Source organism: Dermacentor andersoni, chromosome 8 (assembly GCF_023375885.2).
Source record: "Dermacentor andersoni chromosome 8, qqDerAnde1_hic_scaffold, whole genome shotgun sequence".
NCBI classification, from domain to species: Eukaryota; Metazoa; Arthropoda; class Arachnida; order Ixodida; family Ixodidae; genus Dermacentor; species Dermacentor andersoni.
In genome coordinates this window covers 135967777-135993172 of record NC_092821.1, presented here as the reverse complement: position 1 = coordinate 135993172, position 25396 = coordinate 135967777, and the positions used below count along the sequence as shown (strand labels likewise).

The 25396-nt window shown below is 44.7% G+C and overlaps 1 long non-coding RNA gene across 1 annotated transcript; it reads right to left on the bottom strand.

The window, feature by feature from the left end:
* Positions 1–12350: 12350 nt before the first annotated feature.
* Positions 12351–15039, bottom strand: LOC140213018 (uncharacterized). Its single transcript, XR_011889955.1, has 2 exons — positions 14838–15039; positions 12351–12502 (listed from the first exon to the last, which is right to left on the bottom strand). It is a non-coding gene; the product is annotated as an uncharacterized lncRNA (long non-coding RNA).
* Positions 15040–25396: the final 10357 nt, after the last annotated feature.

Genomic DNA, 25396 nt, shown 5'->3' with positions numbered 1-25396 from the left:
CTAGATATCTTCGCGCCAACATTTGGCTATCGTGTACTCTACGGTCAAATGATTAGAGCATCGCGCTAGTGTGCTAAAAGGAACAGGATTCAATGCGAACTGTGGGGCAATTTTGAGTGACTGAGTGCAAGGCAATGTGCACATATTCAGAGCATTCAGCGAACCTCTTTCCCGCCGACATGCATCGCTGTGTAAGCAGGTTTTGTTATGCAACGCATTTCAGCGGAACTCTTTGATGGCGACTTGGAGCACTGATACGTGCCAATTGGTCTGTGCTGGTTTTCAATGAAACTATTTGATACTAGCTTGTCTTTCTACGAGGACGAAAAGTTATGCGCAACTTGTCTCCCTATAATTGTCTATGCACAATATCTTGTAATGTTGTGGAGCTGGTCTAAAAGAACCGACGCAACGTGGGTTCCTCAAGGACAGGAACATGACATATTCAAATACTGCGGCAGAGATGGACTGTAGATCACACGGAGTGGGTGGCAAACAGAACACTTCTCAGCGTTCGTACGCACCAGCACGCAGTGCTTCTCCTCTCGGAGGCAATGAACGGACTTCCTGGCAGCGCCCTCCGATGGCGCCGCGACCCTATAAAGAAGCGCTAGAAGAGATCCCGCCGGCCGCATGACGCCTTTCTTTGCGTTTGCACACAATGGCGCATCGTGCATCTCGGAGGCCATGCGCTGTCAGGCGCGGCTAGGTGGCGTCGATAGTTTTTAAGGAAGCATGAAAGAAGAGTTCTTCGGCTGTATACGCCTTACAGATAATTCGTTTTAGTGGTGCCAATATGTTGTGTCGTCATATTGATTCAATGCTATACACATTACCCTCGATGATAATCATTGTCAGGTAAGTTCTGTCAAATTTTTAAATGCTTTACAGTGAGTGTACTGCAGGGACTTTCCGGGGTCTGTCTGCCTGCCTGGCCACAACACTAAATGAATACACTTTTTATATCCAGTAGAGGATAAGACGATCAATTTCCATAGACCCTTGTGGTTAGCTGAAATATATAATTTTCATTGTATTTGTTTTTGTATGATGATTGTATATACACTAATTGAAATTAGAAATCGAACACATGTCCGTTCATTCATACAAACGCAGACCTCTCTTGGTGTTTGGCTTGCCTTTGAGTTCCTCTGCATGTTCCATCTTCAAACCTTCTATTCAACATCGGAGATCTAGTTCTTATTTCGAAGTGAAGTTCCAGTATAAAATCTGCCTGTTTAGATGTTACCATGGCCGTCAGTGCAGGTTTTTTTTTTCATTCACTCTAACGTGTGTCGTGGCCTTGCGCATAGAACATATTCAATATGTCAACATGAATTCTTTGTGACGGTCCTTAAATGAATGTAAAATTAGTACTGCAGGCTGTGGTCAGTGAAACGCTACTTCTAAAGCGATGACAATTCAAACGTCCTTTCTTGAACTTCGAAAAAGATTCGGTGGAACCCATCTCACGATGACTCGACGTATTGTGCTTAGCATTACGTCGGCGCTCAGGGTATGTATGAGGCGTGTACTGCAGTCAGATTACTCTCTCGAGCTTCCCCAACAATTCTCGGCGCTCTCTAGCACCGCCAACGCGAATCCTACGCGTAGCATCCAAAATTCATTATGGGCAGGTGAACGCGAGCGCAGCAAAACGCGTCGTGCTGCGAAAGGGCCCCTCTCTCGCTCTTGGATGGATGGATGTATGTTATGAGCGTCCCCTTTGGAACGGGGCGGTGGGTTGCGCCGCCAAGCTCTTGCTAATATACTGTGTAATGTCCTACTTCGATTATAAAATAAAAAAGAAAAAGAAAAGGAAAAAGAACGCTGTGCCATCTACTGGCACTACGGTGACGTGCAGCTAGATGAGAGAGAAGCGTGGTGCCCCTGTGCTTGCGAACGGTCAGAATTGTTCCTTGGCTTGCTTCACACTCAGTATCATATACTCCGTGACCGAATTTAGCGGGAGTTTCATTGAAGAACGACATATACCAAATATTTAATGCTGCAACTCGGTAAAGCACTTGCATGAAAGACGCTTATTTATTTGCAGCACCTGCCCAGTGCATTTAGGGAACTGCCGGCTGCCACGATGGCTTGTTGTACTTGAGGAAACCCTGTAAAATGGGTTTGGTTCCGCTCTGCATCGATGAAATATAAACCAACTTTTTCTTCGTTACAGTGCTGGACATTCCCAATGGCACACAACAATTACTCAAGTTGGTGCCTAAGACGTTCATTGAAGAGCGGCTCACGCCTACTGGCACGTACCCTGTGAGGCAAGTTGGCATCAAAGTAGTTCATTAGCGGCCAGCAGAGACCGAGTGGCACATAACCAGTGCTCCAAGCTGGTATCCGAGTTCTTTTTTTTCGAACAGCGGGTACCATCCGAGTCCTGCATCTCCAGTGGCTCCCATGTAAGCTTGAGAGACATAATTGAAGCGTGGCGCGTACATACAAAGTGACACATAATGAGTGACTCAAGTTGGTGGGAAGATTGGTTTCTAACCATTTTCCCTCGGCCCTCCAGTCTGATGAGTTACCCATACATACTCCCCAGTTTACCAAGCTGGCAGGTAAATGGTTAGATACAAGCATACGCCGTTAGAAACATAGATACAAAGCTAGATATATAGCCCCCGCTAACTGCGGGAAGTACTGTAATAAACCTAACATTCAAACACTAATAAAAGGTAAATCAGACATCCGCCCATTCGTAGCAATTGCTACAAACGGTCAGGAAAAAAAAAGGAAACGCTATAAAAGTTCACGAGACGAGGCCGCCCATCGCCACCTGTCTGGTTCAGTTGCGTGCTTCCAGGGTGCTTAGTGCCGATGACACAACCCGCCTCTTCCCTGTGCTACAAGTGTTAAAGTGGACGACCCGAGATACGGATCGACTCACCGTACAATTCTTTGTGAATACTACTTTTTACGGCGGAATTTCCATCCTTGAACGATATTTTTGCGATGTGTTGCTGTAAGTGTATACAGAGAACATGATTGAACACCGAAAATACCTCTGGCTTCAAAGAGGGGATGCACCAAATAGTAGGGTAAGCTTGATTGAAAATGCTCCCGAAGCGTATAGTTACCCAATTAGCTTTGAACATAGATAGCGGCTTCTCATTTCACTGGCTGTGCCTTGCAGACATACCGCAGCATCACAAAATTCCGTGACGCTTTGCGAGAATCCCCTTGTTGTGCTTTGGCATGGCCGTTCCCCTGATGGAGCTCTATACGAAATCTCGCAGTCTACTTAACAAAGAGCGAAAGTTAGGAACCTTGCCAGCCAATCAATAATCCTAGCCACATTTATAGAGTTCGTCGAAAGCGCCACGTTGACAGAAGAGAGAATAGTTTCTACCCCTAATGCTACACTGTAGCACTGATACAATTTTTATCATCGGCAGCAGAGGGGAAAATATATGCAGAATGCGCAAAACGATACTATCAATGGCAATGAGCTTAGCATTTAATTTATATAGCCACACAACGTTTCCCTAACATCCGAAAAAATATCCGACGAATACGATACTGCTAATGCGAAATTTGAGTGTAGCCTTATACGTGTTGCCATTTCACGATGTATTGAGGTAAGGAAGTTGAGACCGAAATCACCGCACCGAGCGACAATGGGCAAGTGCCGTCAGCTCCTGCGCAGAGGAAAGGGCAGTATGGGAACTCGGCCATGCTGAACGGCATCGGAGCGAGAGCAAAATACGCAGTTAGAAAATGTTTCCATAAAACTAACAAAAAAAAGAATATTCTACTAAAAGAGCAACCGGCTCTTTTGGATAGCTTAGGAAGTGCAAATCAGCATTTGCACCATCGACAGGTTGGAAAGCACAGTCGCGCAAGCATGCGCGCAGCATACTCACCAGAGAAGAGAACTTTCGCTTTGACACGTAACCTTTGCTGCCCCAGAGAATACAGATATGAAAGAAAAGTATTTGAATAATGATTTCCGCACTCCCGAATTCTAAAAGAAATTATATGAAGCTGTCGATATAAAGGCAGGGCTTTCGTCAAAAAGTTTTTACGCACTAAAACTGAAGTGTATTTGTACAAGGAGCAAAGGCTACCAGACAACTTGTAGCCTAATAGTCGACAAGACATCGATTGGTCCTGAAACTGAATGGAACAAGCTGTGTTTTGGGGGATTTACTCACATTGCAACTGGTTTCGATAGATACTCCCTACCATTGGCATAATATATATTTCTCATAATGGTAGTGGTCACTAAAGGACGATGGAAGTTGCGCCTTGGCTATCTTATTGTTGATGGGATAAATGGGAAACAGCGGCCTAATCTTGTAAACCAGTGCCTCCAAAGCACGCCCGATGCTGGGGCAATATTTGTTTCAGTGACGTGCGAAGGTGTACAGCCGGTCTCGCCATGCTGCAAGAGCTCAGATGCAGCTATCAAAATATAAGAAACTTAAAAAGACATTCCCACAGCCTACTACCCAACGCTCTGCAGCAGTATTACTTGATCCCTGCCACATAAAGCTAATCACGAATGCACTTGCACATAGGTGATGTTTTATTCATCAAAAAGCTAAAGCAGTTTGCTGGGAGCACATTTAACTGCTGCACAGTGTGCAGCGGACAGACGGCCTGCGCTTGCCCAACAAATTATGCACAGCTCACATTGATTGAAAACGGCAACCCATGTTGCTCAACTTTGCTGCTCAAGTGCTCAGTACTTCTCTCGTAACAGCGCTGGCCCAGTGCAGGGGACTGCAACAAGAAGGCTTCAGAGACATACAGGAAACTCAGAATTTTCTACGCCGAATTCACAACATTTTGATGCCCTTGATATAATAATAATGTAAAAAAAAAAAAACAGGGGACGGCTGCAGTTTCGATGAGACAGTGTTTTGAACATATTTCGAAAATCACAATTACTTGCCCGAATAGCACGACACGTGAAAAAATTAACACACTGAATCTTGCTGCACGTTCTTTTACTCCAGGTTGTTGATGAATTCTTTGGAAAAGAGCTGTTTGCAGAACTTCCTGAGCACCTTTGACAACTATCTGCTAGAAACCACTACATCCACCTTGTGCGGTGCATATCAAAAACCTACCTTCTCATGCGTCTGTTCCATTTACCAGGCGGCTAAAAGCAGGCGACTGGGAGTTTAGGCATTACCCAACTACGTCAAGTGATCAGAAAACTTACGCAGGTCAAGGGGAAATGAGATATCGCTTTAGTGCCGCTTTACCACTGGCAAATTGTTACCACTTATAAGCGCATTGTAACGTTCAATCTCAACGTGTTACCTTTTGTGTTGTTTTGACCAATAACAGATTATTCAGAATGCAGGTATTATCTGCTATACATGCTAAGAGATGTGGAAATGTTTCTCCTGGCAATGATGTCCGATGTATAATATATTCTGTACCATGTTTAATGCACCGAAATGCTGATTAAGGTGTAGGAAACTTTTCTTAAAGCCCATAGTGGTCTTTCTGACATGCTGCAGTGAAGGTCCAGGCGTAGAAAGAATAAGAAACTAATTGCTAAATTATTTGTACCAGAACTAAATTGTTACTGGTAGAAATGTCTTACTAATATACTCTTCCTGGCCAGAAATAAATATTAACAATTTGTTCTGATTTCCCTTGATGTGGTACTGAGCTTGTGTCCGCAGAACAGGGTTAAATGCTGACCTAGTCTTTTATTCTTGATTCGAGAATTCACTAATAAAATTGCTGAAAATTCGTTTCTTTTCGAATGAAGAGATAACGGTACATATTAGAATCCTGGGCGGAAATGTGTTATGCAAATGGCAACTGTTCCGACTGATTCTGCTCCAGCAGAGGCAGTGCTATTAAGTAGATGCGTCAGTTCTTAAGCAAAATGTGGGCAGTTAGCTCCTGCACGGATTTTCAGTAACTTATGAAGAATACCAGTTCTACACAGCCCATGAATTGTCTCAATTTATGCAAAATACAAGTTATATTTCGCTAGTCTCAGGATGTCTCCAGTGCTTTAAGGTAATATATGGCTCTGCAGGGTATCATACTTATGTGCTTCAAGTAGCGCAACACTCTGAATTCATATTGTAACAAGATGTTTCATTATTTCAATAATGTCATTGTCCAGGTGCACCACATAACTAAAAGCTCCTCAGCTAATCAGATGTCCAGCTTTGACATGAGCATTCCAAGTAATGTAACCAAGTCGTACCATACATATATGTATATATATATCATGAAGCCAAGAAGGGCATCAAGGACAACACGGCAGAAATTACTTCTGCTTACTAATTGAACTACACGCATGACAAATTAAAGAAAATGAAACTCGATGAAAAAAAAATACTGACTCGCTATCCGCACACTGCTAAAGTGGATGGCCAGCGAAGCTGTTAAAGAACCGCTCAAATGCCGCCGATGGTGATATGAAAAGCTTTATTGTTCTGCCTAGTCTTGACAAGGCGCCATTGTTGAACAATACTATTTTGCACTCTTCGACGCTCATTGTATTCACGCTGCTCTTCGGGAGTCATTGCGTCGTCTAACTATAGCGCTGTTTCAATAAACTGAATGAGTTGCTAGGCACGCCTCCATTTTATGTATGAAGCCTGATGACGTCACTCACCGATTCGTATGCTGCTGTTGCCCTTTTCACACCGGAGCTGCTTATGCAACCGTATTCTCTATCGGGAAACAGAGGTGGGGAAAGGAACGTGCCTCGCATTGTTCACAGGCCCCTTATCATCTATCATGTGGTTTTGACGCTTGTTTTGTGCTTTTCTTTATTCAAATGAATACTGAGCTATGCCTTGTATGCCTGCTTCCAAAGAAGAAAATGCATTTTTTTCGGTTCATTTTTTTTGCTACTGATGGACACAAAAAATTTCGAGGAACTAGATGATAAGAACTTCGCTGTAACACAATTTGCCGCAGGTGGGTAACAATACCACGTCATCGCATTCCGCGTGCGATGCTTTACCATGTGAGCTGCCGCGGCGACGTTTTCCGATTCATTGACGGGGGTATTTATTTGTTACTATTAGAAATAACCCGGGAGTGCATATATATATATATATATATATGCTCAAATGTTGCATGGAATACAAGGCATTTCGGTATCAGATGCCAAGCAGCAGCCACCAATAAATACAAACATTACACAGAGGCATCCAACAGCCCAAGATGCAGTACAACCAAGAGCAATGTACAATATTGTTCTAGCCACGCCTTTGCGGCTGATTCCCAGCCTTAATTGGCTGACAACCGGCATGCCCAGATAACAATGCTGTGATGAACAGTGCCGCGCAGTAATCTAGCATATTACAGATCAGGAAAAGGTAAAGAAATGGTACAGTTCCTCTCAACAGGAAAGCTGTGGAAAAGGAGGAGGAGTCATTCGCCAGTGTTTCCTTTGTGTTATTGTAGTGAGTACCTTATATTTATATTCTGTTTATTTGTGTTATGCTTTTGTTTTTATGAGTTTTTATTCACATAATTTTTCTTCGTTTAGCTTTTCTTTTTCTGTGTTTAGGTTTTGTATCTGCGTGTTTTGCTTTTGTTTATCTCTTCTTTTCTTATGTTTATCCATTGTTTCTTTATCTTTTTTACTTGAAGTTGACTTTAGATGTTATTTTTTTTGGTAATTATAATCCCTTCGGCGTCGCTGTCTTTTGCGCGCAAGCGTCCGCTCTCACTCGATCCGAGCAAGCTTTTCGGCGAACATCCGTGAGAGACCGGCTGTTTGTTTGGTCTATTGTTTGGTCTATGAATATGGTCTATTCAAAGAGGTTGTGGCGCCCTGTCTTGAATAGTTTCGGTGTAAGCCTGGGTGTGTGATGCCCAACGACATTGGAAGGAGGACATCTGGGCCCCGTAATGTCATCCGCGCTTAAAACACGCATATATAGGTGTCCCACGTATACATTGCCTTGATTTCGGCCAGTGACTATTTTTCACGGAAATATCACTATTACTTATACTTGTGTTTTTTTGCACTTGGAAAAGTAGGTGACATGCTGCTTTTATAATTTCATAAATATTGAAAATCATTAAAACTGCAGGCAATAATTGATAATAGAAACCCGAAGCATATCTGGTGCTTATTAAAGCCACGCTGTCTTGAATGAAAAGCGGAAAAGGGTTCTCAATTGATGCTTAACTCTCTACAAAGGATGACGGCGCTATGCGCATACTTAAAGCATTCAAGTTACTAGATTTTCAGAGCAGCACGATGAAGCATCAGCTAGAGAAAGCAGAGGTTCGGCGCTATGTTGCTAATTTTCCTACCTTTTAGTCAAAATCAACTGGTACCATGCCTAAACTTGCAATTGAGACTGTACTGATCTTCATGGAAGCACCCATGATTGGCACGATAAGAAACCGCGCACCTGTGAATGGTGTTATTTCATTCTTAACAGAATTCTTGAAAATATGGCCACAGAGACCAGCAGCGAACACCCTCCTACTCGTTCCGCGAAGAGCCTTTAGAGAGACATTCACAGCTCACAGACCCAAACCAAAATCTTCAAACTCACACACCACACTTCCATCACAGCTTTTCTCGCCAACATGGTGTACGTTGTTCGTCTGCACAAGTGTACTTCGCAAAAGGAGGCAGCCCGCGAGTAGCAGAGGAGGAAAAGTGAAGAGGCCCACACTTTATCTCACTTCTCGGGTGCCGAAAGCGAGAGAGAGCTTCAGAAGCGCGGTTGCTATGGCTGCGTTGGTGTTTGGGGTACCAGTCCCCGTGCTCCTTTGGGAAAGAGAGCACGTGACTTTTTCCACACTTTTTTCCAACATATCTATGCTGACGGGGGTCTCTCCAACGCTTTCCTTCGTCCATGGTAAAAAGGCTCTGAAGCGCGCCATGCGGAAGCCAAGCTGCCCTCTCGCGTATCTGTCTGGAAAAACTGTGCCATATACTGGTGCTGACAAGCAAACAGATTGCTGTCTCCGACACGAGATGCTTTGACTGGTGGTTAGAACGAACGCCATAAATTGTTCTTTACTTGCTACACACCAAGTAGCTTTTCTTCAGTGACTCAAGCTTGTGAGAGGTTAATTCAATAGTGGCACATATCAAGTGCGTTCAAGACGACGCTCGCCATAGCAGTGCCGTGAAAGGCATTATAAGAAACTTAGTGCGCTATAAACACACAGGAAGTAGAAAAAGAAACGCACACCACACGAGCGCGTGTGGTGGGTGCTTTCTTTTAAGCGTCCTGTGTGTTTGTGTCGCTTGAAGTTTTGCAATAATGAATTACCGACCAGACCACCTATCTATTTTGTTGTGAAAGGTGTTCTTTGAAAAATGGCACATACCCAGTACACTTGTGTCATGTCACGGTAAAGCGAAGTGTTTTTCAGCTTGCCTAAGCAATCTGACGTCGGTATTATGTCGAGGATCGGAGGAACTGAAAGGGAGCTTTTTCGTTCCACTCTTAGTGGCACATGCATAGTTACCTATTTTGGTGTCGAACACGTTCATTGAAAAGGGACACACAGCTATTGGCAGAGACCCAGTAACGAAAGCGGGCCAACAGTTGCAGTTTCGTGTGAAAGACGAAGCATTGATTGCGATAGCAAATTATTACACGGCTACACTAAATAAGGACAGTACCTGTATCGGTGATGTAGACTTCTAAACGGTCGCTTACTAACTAAATTACCAAGCAGAGTCTCACGCGAGCACAGGCAGATATCAGAACATCTCACTCCATGACCGCGGACACTCACTGGAAAAATGCTGGCTTGAGGAGGCTTGGCAGCTGCAGCGAGCGAATTGCCTTCGTGTTGGCTGTTGTCTCAACGTGAACTAAGCGGTGACAACACAGCGCTCACGACGCTGTCAGCCCTCGGTGCACTTATACTATGTCCCCATCGCAAATTGCTTTGAAGGTAGGGCCCACGCGGCCGCGCTAAGTCACGCCATACGCTGCCACCAGTGATGTAGGACCTCACCCACCAATTTTAGTTACCTTTATGAACCAAGTTGTTCTTTAAGTGGAACAATGTTACGCAGTATCGGTAATATAAGGCTTCAAGCATGTTTGTACGGTTTCTCGGTTCATACAATATTTATTTCATGTTCTAAGCCATAAATGGAGTTTCAGGGTTGTTCTTGCGGTTGGCTACGTGTGAAAAGCGTGCATGGTAGTCGTTTAAGAATATTCATCTCGCTGTCGTGTCGTCGTTATCATACTGCGTTCGTGGTTGCTCTGCCGTCATTTGATCGTCGTCGGCATCATGCTCATGGGCGGCTATGGCAAGCGGCTGCCATAATAAAAGGGCACAATACCGGAGGATATCGCATGTAGCCAAAGCAACTGTAGTCCCAGAATGCCCACTAAGGATGGTAAATAAATGTGACTTCAGAAGTACGATACGGAGCTAAATTGCTGAAATGCTACTCGCAATACAATTGACAGCGATCGTGAGTTGAGTTATGCTGTAACCTATTTAGCCCTTGAACCATCCGAACATTACAAAAGACATGACCACGCACACGTGACGACAATCTGAAACTGGAAGTAGTAAAGACTGATATAATATGCATCGTACCAGCCCAGTTATCTCAGCTTCAAGTGCTCTTAGGAGAGAACACTGGGTTTCTAATGTAGCTGGTCAATATAACCCAATCGACTATGCAGATAACCAGGTTGCCGACATTGGCCCTCCATTGGCGGTACCACACGGGTTACCGGCACTGCTCTAAACGCGCCTGCTGCCTCCACGTTCAGGCGCCAGATAAGCCACACCATCTATTGCAGTCGAAACGATAACCAGATGAGGCGACCCAGCATCACGGCGTTGCAGCTTCCAATATAAGAATGAAGTATATACCAGGTTTTTCACAGTGCAGGATGAAGGCCTCTCCCTGCGATCTCCAGTTACCCCGGTCCTGCATGAATCGATTCCAACTAGCGCCCGCTAATTTCCTGATTGCATCGCTCTGCTATAGTCTTTGTGCCGTGCCCGACTGCGCTCCCTTTCTGTTGGCACGCATTCTGTAACCCTAATGGTCCACCGGTTATCTACCCTACGCATTACATGACCTGCCCAGCTCCATTTTCGTTCTCTTATTCTCAATTAGAATATCGGCTATATCCGTTTACGCCCTGATTGAAAAATAACTTCTCAAATGAAAAGACGGCCCCTTCGTAAGCATAGCGCCAGTGGTGGCGACCAAGACGTGACGGGTGATAGAAAGTAATTAGTCGCTGTTTAAGAAAAATCTGTTATTTACCTTAATCTTTTTCTTTGCACGGGCGCTTCGTAACTAGAGAAAGTTAAGCGAGCTCTCCATATAAGCCATACCAAATTATAGATCTAAAACCTTCCGATTACCTGAGCAGTTATGCCCCGACTAAATCCAGCTATTAGAACTCAGGAAACCGAAACTGAGAGGTTGCAAGGCGCTCAAGCCCACGCCCCTCGAGGCGGTGTTGCGCTTATGTCGCGCTGTTGCGGGCAACCAGTGCGCTCTGACAGCAAAGATCCCAAAAACCAGCGTGGTGGCAGCCCGCGGCTGGGTGACGGGAGCAGAACGTCGCCTAGATCGTTGCGGCTTAAGTTGCACTCGCTGTATTTCCCATGTTTCGGTTTTCCGCTCACTGATAGCTGAAAGTAGTCGTGCAACAATTCCATGGGAAATCGCGTTTTCCCAAGTCCACAAGTGTATATGGCTTGTATGGGAAGGGGGGCAGGTGGAGAGCATGCTTCAACTTCCCAATTACGATGAGCCCGTTGAAAGGAATGTTTACAGAAAATGATCAATTTTGGACTGATTAGGGACTAATTATCACGTTTCGCTCGTTTCCTCTTGGCCACTACCCCGTATGGTATACCTCCGAAGGAAACGTCCTGTTCAAAATGTGTATTTTTATATAGTACTTCAAATATTCTTAAAAACACTCTCGATAGGACTGCTCTGAAATACTTTCCAGGCAAGGCATCGTATCCACTCCACATCGTTTATTTATAGGAGTGACTGCGCATGACTATGTAGCTTGTGTTGCTCCGCCATTTCTCTCGCCTTTAATTCTTACGAGGTGCCCCAATGAGACCCAACTGCTGTTGAGGTATTACGCCTTCTTTTTTCTTTTCGAAATGGGCTGCTTGCATAAGTCCTACGTTTGTGTAGTTTTCCGGAGTATATTGGCAGATGCGGTGAAACACCAATTACCCAATGTTGCGTACCAATTAGACGCGCTAAGGAGTGCATCTCTGCCGTAAACGACGGTAATGTCGCAAATTTATCTGTTGGTCTAGAGAACGCAAAGCATGCACATTCCACAGAACTGCAATTGAACATGTATGTAGTGGCAGGAGCTATGCATACTTTGCATGTATAAAACGGCTTGTTTTCTGGCGTGTTAAAACTATATTTATTATTTATTCAAGTTGTGCTGAGCAATGCTGCAGAGCGTAGTATTTCGTGGAGTTCCACATCGGTGTTCGTATTTGGTTCCACCATGAACGATACTGTTTTATCCGCCAGCCTTTGGCCCATCTGCAAGATGAGTTCAGCAGAGTGCGATATTACTTGCCCAGACAGTGCAAAACTAAACACATAGTGAGTACCATATTTAAAATGTGAAAGACAATACTGGAACTTCCAAGTGTGAATAATTCACATCGCTGTTTCCCGCAATAAGGCAGGCAACGCTAAACAAAGAAATGTTATATTTTCCTCTTAAAAAATAAACAAATTGTGCACCACACAACTGAAAATTATTATAAAATTAGGCGAGGGCGAAGCAGACCTCAGAAAAACATGAATGCAGAAAAAGCTTGTATTAGAGAGTAAAGACTGAATGTGCGTGGTTAACGCAAAGGGAACTGCAAGTAGTATTACTGAGCATTCTTAATAAATCCTGAATCTGCAGTAGCAAAGTGCGCGTTCTTAGAACGAGATGGGTCACTAACGCTCGAAAAGGCAGGTAGCGACGCAGCGCACAAATTTTCGTTCCAAATTGCGATGACGTCACTGATTCTTACAGTGCGTAGTTAGACCTGTCTTGTATTACACTGTACTTTCGTTGATACAAATGTTCAACCTTTGAAGTCTGAACAATCTTTCTTCCGTCAAAATGACCCGTATAGGAGTAGGGTCCTTGAAGTGTGTGGCTTCCGACTTATCATCACTGAGGAGTATTTAGTGCGCCACTGAATAAAACTACCGTTTAGGTTTTATGGTCTTGAGTGACAATTCACCCTTGTTATGCAACATGGGTTATTAAAATACTAGCCTTGGCAACAGAAGCTGTGTCATTGTTTAACATCACTTTAACACAAAAAGTTATAGAATCGACTAAAAATGTTCAAAGTTATCGCGTAGTGCAAAACGCACATTTTTTATACGAAGTTTCTCGAATGGTATTGCTCGCTCTAGACATTGCTTGTTGTCACCCAACCGTGTGAAAGTTCACTGTAAGCGCGACATAAATGTGCAGCACTTGTTAGAAGGAACGCGGGCACCAGCTATTACGCCTTAAGTTTCCCCGAGTCATGTATAACAGTGGACGCACTTGACCAGCAGATCTAGTTTCCACAATCGCCGACTTCGCTCGCCGCTGTTGTTGTCCTTAAATGTATCTTGTGCACGACACAAGTTGACCCAATAAAAAGTTAACTTCGCAACTAATAGTTTTGACACTGCGTATTTCTTTACCGTCACTACAACGAGATATTTTGTGGACAGGCTTGTTTGTTCAATGACGCACACCTCAGCAAGCCCTGGCAGCGGCGACATGGTCTATATTGCCTAGGACCAGAAAGCTAGCCACAGGCTGCGACAGTTGCGGTTGTAGTACGGACTTCTATCAGGGACGCGGAATCTCGCAGCCTAATCAACAGCCACAACGGCTGCCACAGCATCGTCTGCACCGGTCATGCTACAGCAACTGAGGTGGCACCAACGTTCGGTCAATGATCGGCTGCACTCCTCAAAAAATGATGGGAAACGACAGCACAGGGCGCACAGCCGAAACTACAAACTTCGACGACACTATGTAGAATGCTAGCCCGGCGACCGTCTGGGAATTTCCACCACTATACGCCGACGACGACTTAGTAAAGTACTTCTGCGACGTTATTTCGCACCGCACGATATCTCCCAACGTATTAGCTCATTAGCCTTTTAGATCGTGCCAGACGACTTTACGCAATAATAGCGCCGCCATGCGTGACCTAAAGTCATTAACGTACTTTTCCTTAAGCCATTCTACGAGCTCTTGCGAACTATTGGAACAAATTTATATGTTCATTGCCTATGCTTCCTTACAGTACTTTTCCTTTTTTCTTTAGTATTCTGTGTGCAGTACCAAGACGAAGCTTTTTAAGATGGGTTCATTGCCACGTGTATTTATCGCCTTTACTGGTGACCGCGTTGCACCGGCAGACAAATCTTCTAAGTTTTTGCCCAGCGCAAGACGTGCCTTTCTGCATCCGAAGTTTCTCTAATTCAGTTTCTCTAATTCGATTCAGTTTGCTGAACCAGTGATAAGACCTTACAGAACCTTGCTTGTTGTGACTGTAAGCGCGATGCGAATTGCGTATCACTTTCGGGAAGGCACGCAGGCACAAGCGATGGCGCGGGAACCTCCGACGAGTCATGCCGAAAACCTCACGCTCTTCATCCGCAGAACAAGTCGTCACTCGCAGATTTTGTTCGCCGCTTTCATCGTGCTTCAGTATTACTTGTTTCGCTAAGCACAAGTTCGCCCGATAAGTAGTTAAGCTCGTAAACAAAGTTTTTACACTGCTTCATTCTTCATTGTCGCTGCAATTTTAAAGTATATATAATTGCTTTCACATAATTTATCAGCAATTAAGATATTACTTACTCTGAAGGCCCCGTGGAATAGGAGCGCGTGTTGAGGGACGTGGAGGAGGAGGAGGTGCCGGATAGTGGTTATTGGCAGGACTTTGCCCAAATTTAATACGGCAATGCGCTGCTAAAACAGATGACCGGTGTCCTCCATTCATCGTTGATAATAGCAGGAAAACTGCGGCCAAAAGGAAAAACATTTTTCCTGCAATATATGGTTATATGGAAATGGCGTTGACGTTGTACCATCGCCCCACTTATATACGAACACAACGAACAAAGAACATTGTCTCGCAAGTAATCTTCACAGTATATTTTAACTTTGTCGCATTGACTTCTTGCCGTGGAAGTGGTTATTTCTTTGTCATGCAACGGCCACACTTGTTTCTAATAACTTATCAGAACGACACATTTTCTTAACAAACAGATTTTACAGAGAGTCGACCTTCGTCGGCGTTGTATTTCGTAGTCAGTGCACGTAGTGATTGTTCTTGACAAGTTCAAAAGTCTTTATCTGAGAAATGTTGCAGTTTCGCCCGAAAGGCGAAGCATCGATTGTAATATCAAATTATCATACAGTTATAAAAAGTAACGATATAAACGTGCAAGCATTCGCTTACTAAATAAACTAACAAGCATCGTGTCACGCGCGCACAAGAAAGCAATGACACATCTCACTCGATGACCGCGCACGCTCGCTGTGAAAACACGGGAGAGAAAGTGCGGCAACACAAGCAATTGAATTTACCTTCGTGCTGCATTTTGCTTTAACGCGAACTAAGCGGCGAGAACACAGCGCATACGAAGCTATCAGCACTTGAAGCACTCTGTGCCCATTTCAGATCACTTTCAAGATAAGGCCGGCGCGACCGCGCCATACGCTGCAGCCACCGTAGCAAATAAACCCCCCTCCCCTGCCCAAGGCTGCCCAGCGTGTCATAGGAGACGGCGCGCCTCCTCTCTGCTTTCGTCCCTTGCGCGCGCGAGATTATGCAGCCGCTTGATGAGAACGACCCCTCCAACCCTTCTACCCCCCTCTCTCGGTTCCTTGCAGGCGATGGAAGATCGCGTGCTACCTCTTCGCTTCCCTCCGTTGCTTGCGCGAGACCATGAAGGATGAAAAAAAAAACTGAGAGGGCCTGATATCAATCTTTGTGAAGCTCAGTGGCGCCGCAAGTTGTCCTTGCTGCGCCATCTTGTCGTGCCAGATTCTCCTCTCTTGTTTACATTTCTCGTCTTTGGCGCGCAACCAAGCCAGGCGGCACGCACGTTCGCGCGCCGTACTGATTTAACCGAGGGATCTAATCGCGGTGTATTCGATCGCGATAAGACCAATGGCAAGCCCAACTACAGTCTATGGGGACAAACACGTATGTTGGATTGCTTTGATTTGCTGAACATGTTTCAGGCGGTCATGCACCGCGGAAGTGTGACGAATCACAGCGCGCCGACGAACAGTCTGGCAGAGGAGGACGTCGTTTGCCGTTTTATACAGTGACGGCGGCCTGGTGTGTATTGTTCGCACGGTAAGTGAAACTTCACGGAAAGAAAGTTCTACGGTGCCGAACGCTGTGCACATTAGCCTAAATGGGGGTTTTATGGTTGAGTAGCCTGTAAAACTCCATAGCCCAATATATTTACTTCATCACTATGAAGTAAAAAAATAATAAAACCATGCATTTACCTCTTTAGCCAAATGGCGGAATAAAAAAAAAACAGGATGACCTGCTATTACTCGATTTAGAAAAGGCAGTTTATTAGAATGAAAACCCCGTGCCGTGAAATGGAGTGAAAATGTATTTCATCCGTACAGTGTAAATACAATTTATAGCCTGCATACGTGGGACATTCGACACGCAACCTTCTTAAACTCCTCGGCGCTAAATTTTATTTCATCAGCGGGAATGTATTCAATGTAAAAAATGTGAATCCATTCTCAGCACTGGTAGATGTACGAAAATTGATCGTAAACGGAGTTTTCTTCCTCAGGAGATATCTCTTATGTAAGTGGACTAAAATAAACGCTAGTGTGGCAGTCGCATAAACTGGGTGCACTCGGCTTCTTAACAACTCCGCACTGGTTTTTTTCTTCGTGGATACTGCTCATGGATACTACTTTGGAGAACCAGCGGCCGTTTCCACAACGCTTTGGCGTAACAATGACAGCAAAGACATCGCAATGTGTTCCTCAGCACGCCGCATACGACGGAGATTACGACCGCCTCGTTAACGACGGCAAGAAAATGCGATTTGAGGTCTAACAGTCACAGCCACTTTATCTTGGCCGGGCAGCAGCAATGCCATTGAAGCACGCGCGACGAGCCTTGTCCAGTGGAGCCAACCTCACCTCAGTCAGTTCAGGTGAAACGCAGTGAAACAATTTTTCGTGCGCGATGACTACAGCTACTGGTGCCTGCATTCGATGTTTGGGTGTTTACTGGTGCTCTTATGGACGCCTTGGCCCAGTGTGCCTAAATAATATTGTTCGTAAATGGCGGGCGATACATGGCTGACGTTTCGGCTGTCGCGTTACACAGCAGATGAAGCGGAGGAGGTGTCTTTAATGGGGCGCTACCACTTTCTGTAGCAATTCTATTCAAGTTGAGAATGCCATGAGAATATTTACGAAGCGGGCAGATATTTTGACAAAAAATAGCGTTTCTGTGCGTGCGTGCGTGCGTGCGTGTGTGGGAGGAAGGAGTGCGTGGCCACGTTGCTTGAGTGTATGTTCGCTTGTGTGAGCGTGCGTGTGCGTGTGCGTGTGCGTGTGCGTGTGCGTGTGCGTGTGTGTGTGTGTGTGTGTGTGTGTGTGTGTGTGTGTGTGTGTGTGTGTGTGTGTGTGTGTGTGTGTGTGTGTGTGCGCGCTTTTTTCTTGGAAGCTCACACATGAAAACTTCCATCTGTGTGTCCATGTGCATGTAGTTTTGTTGCAGCAGCATTTGCATGCCCTTGCTTGCCGGTTTTGACATCTGGCACAGACGCGCGACTGATTCCAAGGCGACGCGAGGCATAGGGACACCAAGCAAGTTGCGTAGGCGAGCATAGTCGTCGCCTCCCGTTATTCCGACGCGCATTTTGCAGGTTTGGTTGACATTGACTACACCGGAATGCAGCGTATCCGTAGTGGCTAGCGTCCCTGCATGTTCTCCCTCTGCCGGCGAAGAGGAGACTCTTGAGGCAGCCTATATGTAGTATGGTGAATGGGCGCAATGCATAACTTCAACATGTTAAGCAGTCAAATTTCTGTAGGTGTCGTTTGAGCGTGTTCAGTTGTGCAATTACGGGGCTTCTGTCGTCAATCATTTAGGAAGACTCCAGCTCAATCTAATTTTGGAATGCGGGATGATCTATGCACTTCTCACGATGCATCATGATCATCGAAAACCATTTGCAATAGTTTGTAAGTCGGTTGCCATGTTAGACTGTTTTTTATAAAGTAATATGGTCGTAAGTGGGTTACATTTCTTGTGGTAAATTTGGTTCCCTCCAAGCTAAGGAGAACGACACTTTATATGGTTTACTGGAGTAATTGTTGTTAAAGTTGAGTCCGGCACTTCAGTTCGATGTCTTCAATTCAACGGCTTATTCAATGTCGTCCGCCCCTGTTTTTATCATCGGCATTGTGTTGTTTTTGTGGGCCTTTGTTTATTGAATGTGTGATAAGTTGAACTTTCGCCTTGTTGATGTATGGTATATGCTTTATATTATTGCTAAATGACATGTGCAGTTTCATGTAATATGCTCTTATTAAACGTAAGGTTCCTCGAATGCTATGTATTCCTCTATGCTTTGTTTTCCGTGTGATCTTGTAATGCCTACATAAAACAAATTACACTTTATACAGCTATCTGGACACCTGCCAACTTAATTTTCTTCATTCAATCAAAATATACGTTGAAATGCTAACAAGAAATACATAATCCAATATGTACTCCTGTCAATGACTTGGTTCGCTTATGGTTTCAAGAAGAAAACTGTAGTGCAAAGTTGAATCATGTCAATGTCCCACGCATGCACTTACGAGCGTGAAAGTGCAAATGCGGGCGTGTTTTTCTTTCTTTTTTTTTGCGCTGAGTTCACATTTTGAATTATGTTATTGAACAGAGTTGTCTAGCCGAGAAATGGAGGTTAACTTGGTGGGTAGATAAATGCTCTTACTATACTGCAATTGTATAGTAAACTTCACATGAGTATTATAAATAAATAAAAAATCTACTCAAGTATATCTAGAAAGGTAGGAAACAAGATAGGTTACAGTAAAAAGATTTTACAGGCACGGAACAAAGCACGTGCAGTATACTTCAGCGGTCCATAATGCTTGTCGCAAAGCCAGGGCACGAAAGTAGCGCCTTCATTTCATTACAGCAAAAAAAATTATAATTTATACAGGAGGATCTCGAGAAACTCTTCAGAAATGGAGTATATTTTACTCCACTTGTGACGCTTCAGGAACCGTTTCCTGAAATGAAGTTACATTTGCTTCATATGAAACCCCGAAAACCCTTTAAGTATGGAAGTAATATTCACTCCAAATTCAACAATTGAAAACTGCAACAAGAAATGAGGTAATATGCACTCCATTTAGGATAGCTAAGTACCCCTTTCGGAAATGAAGTAATATTCACTCTGACTGGAACACCTTGAAAACTCCTCGGAGAAACGAAGTAATATTCACTTATAATTGAACGCCATTAGAACACTTGTGAGAGATGGAGTTAACTAAAACTCCATATGCATGGAGTATGTGAAACTGTTATTCGAGAATGCGCTAGGCGACGAAGCATGTACCCCCATGTCGGATTGATATCGTTTTGTGTGTATATAGGCGCGTATGCGTGCTGCTGGTTGGTTGACCGCGACTATGTGCGACCATCAGCCGTTTGATGTCCGCCCAGGCGAACGTTCTGTCGAGCATCCGCTACCCTTGACTTGCGTGCGCCCCTCGAAGACACACATAAGATTATTGCAATAAGGGTGGTTTGTCCCTTAAAAACTCACAGCAGCCGCTTCTCTCCCAGCCTTCCACGTAACTATTTACGTGCCGCAAATAGATCGCCCACTGTCAAAAGCAGGAACCCTGCACAGGTGTCAGTGACATGCAAGGTGTGTATCGTGGATAATATCAAGCAGAGCGGTCTCAGTCTGTGATGCCACGTTAGCACGAATTCACCGAAGAAGTGAAATATATTCTCAGGTTGTCCTTTGTCTGTCGCGTGGTACGTGCTGTACAGCATTCCATGGGCGTCGTTAGACGCTTTTTATTTTTTGCAATCCCACCTGGAAACAACAGCTGAGAGAGCACGGTCTAGTAACACAATGGAACAAAACCTGGAGACTAACGCAATCGACCACGCGCGACGCCTTTGACACGGTACGAAATCTATACGGTGCAACACGTGTGAGCGCGGACAACCAAAACAAAGCCGCCATTGTGGCTGAAGAACATGGCCGCAACAGCGTGACTTGCTCCACACTTCTTTCATAGCACGCGGACGGGATGACGCGTCTCCTCAGTTTTGTTCGTTCCTCCATACGTGAGATTTAGCCACCATCGTTGGCCCACGCTCGCACGCTTTCACTCGCACATACTGCGTACAGCGTGCATCGACGATGTTACCGCCCTTGCACTTTATGCGGAACATCAAGGCAACGGCGACAGCAGAAATGCGCCTGGAATGTCCATATAACCGCGTTCATGATAAAAATAGCTTCGACGTCCGGGACTGATAGTCGCACAGTGAACAAATGCATTTGTCATGTCTAATAGAGGTCATCAGACGATCAGTTTTCGTAGGCCCATTGTGGTTTGCGGAAAAATATTTATGAATACATTTGTTATTTCATAACATTATTCCTTTTATAGTAAGTAAAAGCAGAAATGAAACACTTGCACGGTCATTCCTAGAAAAGCAGACCTCTCTGTATTGTTGACGTGACCTTGCTTTTCTTCGCATGTTGTTCTGCATCTCGGCGTGGCATCCCTGCAGCTTTTTTCTGCCCTTCTACTCAAGTACGGCGTGCCTTTCAAATACCTCATCCAACTTTATCAACAACTGCGGAGCTAGCAGCGAATAATGTTGCACTGAAATACGTGCAAGAGGAGTTAACTACATGGAAAATTGCCATCTTTACGGACTCTCGCACTGCCCTTAGCAGGTTACAATGCAGTGAGATTGATTGCTAAGTTGTGCGCAGTATTACTGATTCTGCAGGCAAAATTTCAACACGTGGCGTAGCTCTCGTTGCACAATGGATACCTTCACACCTAGGAATCGCCGGAAATGAAGAGCCTGATCGGCTGGCTTCAACTTGTGCTCATACCTGTGACTGCTCAAGATGCTTTTGCAAGCTTGATGCCGCTCGTCTGCTGATTTGTCGCCACCTAATCAAGCAGCATCCAGACCAGCACGTCGCCAATGGATCTTTCCCGCCGCGTGTTCGCGGTCGAGGCTTGCCTCGTCGTGCTAGAGCGCAACTGCTCAAGCTGAGGCTTGGATGCGTGAACGTGCATGGACGTTTACAAAGACAAGGACGTGTGAGTAGTCCATCCTGTGCGTCTTGTGGTCGCTACGAGACACTTCAGTACCTTATATTTGAGTGTCCCGCTTTCAGTGCGCAGCGTATGCCACTAGTGAGACACTAACATCTCCTTGGCCTGCGGTGTACGACAGTCGACGACTGTTTGTACCTCAGTGGTTGTACGTCTAAACATGATCAGGTTCATCGTGGTCTACTTACTTTTCTAGAGTTAACTAACTATATATGTGTTCAAAACAAATAATAATAATAATAATAATAATAATAATAATAATAATAATAATAATTTATATTCTTATTATTGCCACAAAATGTACAAAACAACACAAGCAGGCCGGTCTAAGCCTTAGGTGGCTTGTAGGACCATGCCCATGAATATGATAGAGAGAGAGAGAGAGAGAGAGTAAACTTTAATGAACACCAGCAGTTCTGTCGGCTGGGCCTAGGCCTCCCACGATGGGACGTCGAGGTCTTGCCTCTTCGCCGCTTCGTAGGCCTGCTGGGTCGCCCAGAGTTGGTCGTCGAGATGGGAGCTGCGCAGGGCGGCGTGCCATCTCGACGAGAGGGTCACGGGATTAAGGTCTGTGTATTGACGTTTGCACTCCCATAGCATGTGGGGGAGTGTTGCCGATTCAGTTTTACAGACCTTGCACGTCTGGCTCGGGTAGATGTCGGGGTATATAGTGTGATAGCGTGTGAGGGAGGGGTATGTATTCGTCTGTAGCAGGCGAAGGGTGGTTGCCTGTGCCCTGTTTAACTTGCGGTGAGGGGCAAAAAGAGAAGGCAAAAAAAATATACATAAATTGATGAGACATGAAGGGAAACAAAATAAAAAGTAAACGAATAAAAAAAACGAACGGCAAAAAATTGAAAAGAACAAGATAACATTTCGTTATCTACATATAACAAAAGTTGAAGAGGTAAATATTGCAATGCAAAAACATGTACAGGAGGTTAATTTTACTGTAGCTGCTTTAAGAAGTGTTTGAGCGTGCTTTTTGATGTCACGTTAAAAATTTCTGCTGGTAATTTGTTAAATATGTCCGACATAAGCACAGCCTAATAATAATAATAATAATAATAGTAATAATAATAATAATAATAATAATAATAATGTTCCATCTACATACGATTTATTCAAAGTCAGGTATCTCCTCCTGAACTCACTTTTAGGCTTTACGGCAAAATCTCACTGTTTAGTGGTTGCAATGGCTGTCAGAGCAAGTTTTATTTTAATCACTCGAATGTATTAAGGGCTTGGGCAAAGAACATTTCAACATGTCAAGAAGAATTCCTTGTCACGGTCCAGAAATGTTCCTAAAGTTTGTACTTCAGGCTGCCGTCAGTAAAACACTACTTCTGAAGCGATAGAAATTCAGAGCTCGTTTGTTGAGCGCACATAATATCACCGACTATTACAATATACCCCAAAGCGAAAATTTGGCGCAGCTCTATGTGTGTTTATATTTCGCGATATATTCATGGATATATGCAGAGGCGCGACTCGCGGCGCTATATATAGACCGCCCACACAGTTGCCGCCTCCCGAAAAGTGCAGCTTATAAATATCAGCCGTAATTTTCGTCGGGAAACACTTCCGGTCAACGCTATGTGCAGAGGCGAGCTTTGTGTTTTTTTTTTCTTTTCCCCTGCATGGCCTGTGCGCCTCTGCCGCGGATGCGCTTTTGGATGCGCGGACGTGAGCGCCGTCTGGCCGTGCTTCAAGGTGGCTTCCTCCGCATTCCCTCTCACCCTTCAACTGCACCCTCCTCCTCCGCTGTCCTCCTTGCTCTCTCTTGGATCTCGCCGCCTTTCGTCATCTCCCACTGCAATCCGCGTTCGCTCTTGGATCCTTCACTGTGCTCGTTCGCTCAGTTACGCCGAGGGGCACCGAGGCACACCGATGCTCAACGAAGGAACGGGTGCCTAAGAGATGCGCTCAAAAAAGATTCGGCGGCACCCATTTCACGGGGACTATCGATGTAATGCGTTTACCATTGAGTCAAGATAACGACACAAAGTATTGCCACTATAGAAACGACCGAGAGATGTATGACACGTGTGCAGCAAGGAGATTACTCTATTGAGCTTCCCTTGGGACCACAATGGGCGCCCTCGCGACCCATGTTGTATTCAGTGACCCAACATGGCGAGAAATTCGCTCAAGAGCGGCGAATTCCGAGCTCATTCATGGCAATACTCGCTATGGCATTGTGGGGAAAGACGTTCATTGAAAAGCGGACAGACAGAAAGAAAAATTTTATTGAAAAGCGGAGCCTACCCAGTGCATTTGTATCGCATCACGGTAAAGCTTAATGCTTTTGGCTTTGGTTAACCAGTGTGAGGTAGGCTCGATTATGCCGAGCATATAGAAACATAAAGGAGATGTTTCGTCCAACTCGCAGCGTCACATATATAGTTACCTATGTTGTCGTCAAAGACGGTAACTCAGGAATGGCACACACCTACTGGCGCATATCCAAGAACGAGAATTGGCAAAAATGTGGAGTTTCATTTAGAGGCGCAATTCAGCATTTCTTGGTTCATCCGACTGCTTATTTGTTCAAGCCATGAGGGAGTGTCAACGTTCTTTGTGCGGGCGGCTACTCGTAAGGACTGCGCAGGGCACTCAGAAGGGCGGCTCTAGGACGAGAAGACGGTGCCCGGTGGAGAGTTTAGAAAATCGGTGTGCGGTGGTGCTCCGGGTTACGGAGTCCGCGTAAGCCGGTTGACTGTGAGTTGGGGCATCTGCCATTCGGTTCATGGAAGTGCTGCCGTGGCTTTGAAGGCAAGCTACCGGAGCTGCACCGCACCCATGCCGAGGCACTTGCAGAACAGACCGGATGACCGAACGTCCGTGAAAGTGTTTATTCGCGAGACTGGGTCTTGCGAGGTTGTCTGACATGAGAACCTGGAAACTGCAAAATATTTATGGCAACCTCCTCGAGACATTGGAACTCGGGATAGAGTCACCCTGTAGCGCTGCTGTTTGCAAAGTGCGAGCTCTGCAACTCGATTGGATGAACGATGTGGTGCGTGTGACGTTGTGGGAATTCTTTAGGTAGTTGGGCGGCCATTGGAGGTGATTCGGTTGAGTTTCGGCTAAAAGAAACATGATCAAAATTGTAACATCCTATTAACTTTTGACTCGTAATATTTTGAAGTTTGTATGTATAGTTTCCATTTTATGGGCTTTCCTGTTCCATTTTAATAAACTCCTAGCCCCGTTCGTGAGCATCATAGCCTTCCTATTGTAATGCAACTTCGCAACATCCACCACACGTCAAAGGTTCCCTCCATTACCTCGAGGTGACTATCAACTCCATCTATAGCACTGTAAGGTGCTTGCTGATAAGGAATTTAGCCGGAATTCTTTCGAACGGTAATTTCCTATAATTTCGTTCTGAATACATATTCAGGGTGTGGGTAATTAGCCATAAAAGGAGTATTCTTGTCTTACATATATCTAACTAGTATTATCTCAATGTTGTTGATCAGAATTGCAGCAGCTTTATTTTCGCTCCAGGTACATATTTCTATTTGCATGAAAATCAAGGCACGTTTCTTCTACACACTAGGGTTATGGCTTCTGTTATTTCACGCAATTCACGGATTTCCGTTCTGCGAAATCCTACGTAATAGGTTATATGTATTTAGCTTATCTGGTTACTGTCCAAAGAACATGAAGATACTGAATTTTCGACATTATTTGCCAAAAAGAATGGTATTTGTCGCAAAGCAGTTGCGTTTATTACGTGCGAAACCGAGCCAGACTACTGTTTCATGCGCAATTACAATTTCGTATATTTTCTGAAGTTTTCCTTGAGTAGTGAAGCTCACGCCATTCTTTTTTTAACAATGAATGCATGAGGTGTATGGAAAACATTGACGCACTTCAGCACAACGTGCACGTTTTTAGCCCGAATTTAGTGCAAGCGACAGATGCCCGCTAATGTAGCATTGTCTGAAGTATGACGTTTTTGGAGCTCCGAGAATTGCAGGCATGGTGAGGAAACATTCATGCATAATAAAGTATCG